The 4215-nt window shown below is 42.0% G+C and overlaps 1 pseudogene across 1 annotated transcript; it reads right to left on the bottom strand.

Annotated features, from left to right (window-relative positions):
• LOC306664262 (neuroguidin-like) lies at nucleotides 1–1000 on the bottom strand (annotated as a pseudogene). The gene has a single exon. The product of its transcript is annotated as a neuroguidin-like (transcript).
• Nucleotides 1001–4215: the final 3215 nt, after the last annotated feature.

Genomic DNA, 4215 nt, shown 5'->3' with positions numbered 1-4215 from the left:
TCATTGCCACCTCCAAAAGACTTTCTTCCTCTGACCTTTCTTCTTAGGTATCTTCTTCCACTTTAGGAGGATTCTGGTCCTGATCAAGCTGAGTGATCCTCCTCTCAACATGCTGATGTCCCTGAGTGCGTGAAGGAATGAAGCTGTGAGCTCCTGTTGCTTGTTTTTAAGGTCCTTTCTCTTGCTTACTGACATTTAAAGGCACCGTCATGCGCTCCTCATAGCTAATCCTATGTTGGTCCTTTTGACTGACAAGTGACGTGAGGACAGTGAGCATCTTGGATTTCCTCCGGAGCATCTGAGTACTACTCTTTAAGTTCACGACTGACTCCTGCTCAACGCCCATCTCTTGGCTCATTCCAGGTGCTTTTTCTCCTGCTTAGCTTCTGTTTCATCCTGATGTACTTGAACAAAGCGTGGTGGGACATATGTTTTAGAGACTCCTTTTGTAGATTTCTTCCCTGAAGCCCCGGACTCTGTTTTCATCTTCCTCTCTGTCCTCAGAGCTCAACTTGCTCATCATGTTGCTGAGATAAGGTAAAACAAAGTGGGTCCTTCTCACTGAGGCTGCCTGTCACTGTGCTCTTGACCAGTTTGCCAATTTGATACTTTCCTTTTGGGTTCAAGGGATGAAGTTTTTCCAAAACTGCGCACTTCTCTAACAATCTCAAAACTGCAGCGTGTCCCTGAAGAGATCCTCCTGACACTTTGTTCAGGATCAGGTGACTCAAATCTGTAAGATACATGAGCAGCTGCTGGTCCTTCACTTCCAGGAAACTGAGACCCTTTCCCGTAGGGTAAGCTCCAGTGAGAACTTTTTTGGTCAGTGTTTGCACTTGGACAGTTACACCTGCTCCTGCAGGTTTTTCAAAAGCATCCCAACACTTAGCATATCTGACTCCAGCACCCTCAACACTGCCATCTTTTTGAGTCCCAAAAAGCAATGGTATCTTTTGGAAACATTATAGGAATGCAGGATACACATCTTAATTATGTGATAGATAGATTGAAGGGTTATGGAAAATCGTATTCCTGCAAGATAGTCCCCAAAGCAAAATGAAGCAGGTGAGGCTCCAGAGGAGGGAGGGGAAAGTAGCCAAGGATTAACCTCCCTGCAGATCCTGTTCTGATAATGATGGGCCTTGGGGGAAAGGGGCGGATACCTAAACCTTGAGCTTCCCCATGGCAAATTAGTCCTACCCTATAAGACCCAGACTCCTCTGTAACTGGGGGCCAGCTCCATATCCAGAAAATGGGCCCTCCCATGCCTGATCAATGGACTTTGGTGCAGAATAAAGGAAAGCTTGCTGATCTGAGGTTTGCTTCCTGTCTCCTGCCTCTGTCATTTGTGGGTCATGAACATAGATAGATAGATAGGTAGGTAGGTAGATAGATGGATAGATAGATAGATAGATAGATAGATAGATAGATAGATAGATAGATAGATAGATAGATAGATAGAATCATTCTCAAGGAATTATTTGGCATCCCTGACTGTCCCTGGATATTTAACACTGCTTTGGCAAATTCAGGAACCCCAATCCTGGGGGTAAGGGAAAGAATGGAACCCAGGAATGAGAGGATCCACAGTGTAAGATTCTGTTTGGCCTTGTAGCGTGTGTATACCTACTTTGACCATGGAAGAGACTGAATCAGTCTAGCATAGACTTAATCATTCCCTCCAAGTAGTAGAGATGCACAGATCTTCCCAAAAGTTTAGCACAGTCTGTGCATAATAAGGCACCAGGGTAGGAAGGAGTGATTTCTGTCTCTGTCTTGTCCACAAAGCAATTTATTTTAGGCTAATGGTATCTGTCAAGGTCTGTACTAAGTGCTTTAGTTTCATTATCTTATTTAAGCATCACTGTTGTGGGGCGCAACTTAAGAACAGACCAATCACCACTGAGAAGGCAAAAACTGAGAGTCTTTATCAGCCAGCTGGCTGACTGTCTCACACAACGCCCAGAATGGCTATTGGGAGAACAGCCCTGAGCGCAGGGGTTTTTATGTAAAGCATGTCAGTACATTAATCATAAGTGGTTATTGCTATGAATCAAAACTACAAACTAACATCAGGAGATCTAAAATCATAAGCAGAAGGGGAAGTGGGTCAAAACGACCTTAGTCGGGTACAAGTTAAAGAATGATTACTAACATCAAGACAATCATTCTCTGACAGGGTACACCGTCCAAGAAAAACAGGAACCAAAAAGAGAACAATTTTACATTATATAAGAATTGCCATTTTGTGTTGCCAAACATGCTATGCTAAGCAACTGCCGATGGGTACACAGGCGGGTGTTCCCACGGGAGAAGCATTTCCTACATGGCATGGAGTCTCAGAGTAAAATGGAGTCCGTTTGGTCATCGCCCATATAGTCTAGCCCATAACAATCACAAAACCTTATGAGATCAGAACTGTTTTTACATCCATGTTATGTTGTCAAGGTTCAGTAACATGTCTGAGATTACATAGCTAGTAAGAAGCAGAACAGGGCTTCAAACCAAGGCAGTCTGACTCCGGAATCTGTACTCTTCACCGTTATACCAGACAGCCATCCAGATGTCATGCTAATGACTCTTATTTTCATTATTATTTTTATTTATCTTTTAATTTTTTACAGACTGCATTTTGACTCATTGTACACAAATGGGGTACATCATTTCATGTCTATGGTTGTACGTGATGTAGATTCGTGTAATCATACACGTACATAGGGTAATGATGTCTGTCTCATTCCACCATTTTTCATACCCGCCTCCCTCTCATTTCCTTCTACATAATCTAAAGTTCCCTCATTCTTCTCTCAGTCTCCACCCCCCGCACCCAAACCTGCAAATGACTCTTAAGGATTATCCTTGAAAAGGATCTCCTCTAGCTGGGTGTGCTGGAACATGCCTATAATACCAATACTCAGGAGGCAGAGGCAGGAGGGTCACAAGTTCAAGGCCAGCCTTAGCAATTTAGCAAAGTCCTGTCTCAAATTTAAAAAATAAAAAAAGGCGGGTTGTAGTTCAGTGGTAGAGTGCCCTTGGGTTCATCCATAGTAACACACACACACACACACACACACACACACACACACACACACACCAACAGGGGGCACTCCTGTTATATCCTCCATCATTATCAGCACCTGAGATTGGCTCATTTCTCCCTAGTCCCTGCCCTATTCCTAGCACAGAGCTGGTAACAGATAAAGTGGGAAATTCTTTACTGATTGAGGGAGGATGGACATATGTCATCAAGAAACCTCCCAGCAGCACACTTCCCTGAGAAAGTAAAGCAGAGGGAAACCTGGTTTCTTCGCTACTCTCTTGACTAATTGCTATACCCACCACTAGTCCCAGTATGACCCTGGCACACATTCATTATACATTTATTCAAGTTCATTATCCATTCTTTCAACAAACATCGGTGCTCAAGTCCCTTTCTAGGGGAGGGGTGTGAATGAAAGCTTCACAAATATTACCACTATAAAAAATATTATTAAGAATCATTAGTTGCCTTTACGCCATGTACAAACAGAGAAACAACATGTATCCCATTTGTTTACAATAAAAAAAAAAAAGAAAAAAAAAAGAATCATTAGTAACAGAATAATAAAATTACTATGTCTAACTAATCATGAAAGTGGTAATATCTGTGACACCTTCATTAATAATAGTGATTATAACAACAGCAAACATTTGAGTACTTACCGAACTAAGTGCTATTAATATTAAAGTATCTTTTTTCCATCATAGTCTGTGTTTTAGAAAATACATGGCACCATTTAATTCTGAGAACAATCTAAAAGCTTCTATATCTGTTTACTCAACTCAGAGCTGAGTACCCAGTGTTTTGGTCATAAATTCCTGAAAGAGTATCAAGTGCCCATTTGATAAGAGGACGTTCACTGACCCTTTGCAGCTGTAAAAAAGGCAGACAGTCTCTGCTTGGGGAAATGACAATAGAATCACCCTGTAAATGGAAAACATCTCTTTTCCTTTTACAGGTTGATTACAAGGACTAAGAAAATCTTTGTGGTTCCAGGAACTAGCCTGTGGGCTTCCATCACTGAAAATATGTTTCTTAGCTGGGTATGGTGGTGTATGCCTGTGATCCCAGTGACTTTGGAGGCTGAGACAGGAGGATCACAAGTTTGAGGTCAGCTTTGGCAACTATGCAAGACCCTGTTTCAAAATAAAAAATAAAAAGAGCCGGGGATGTAA

The sequence above is a fragment of the Sciurus vulgaris genome, assembly GCF_902686455.1.
Source record: "Sciurus vulgaris genome assembly, chromosome: 6".
In the NCBI taxonomy this organism is placed as follows: domain Eukaryota; kingdom Metazoa; phylum Chordata; class Mammalia; order Rodentia; family Sciuridae; genus Sciurus; species Sciurus vulgaris.
Note: the sequence above shows the minus strand (reverse complement) of the source record. Positions and strands in the feature narration are given on the sequence as shown.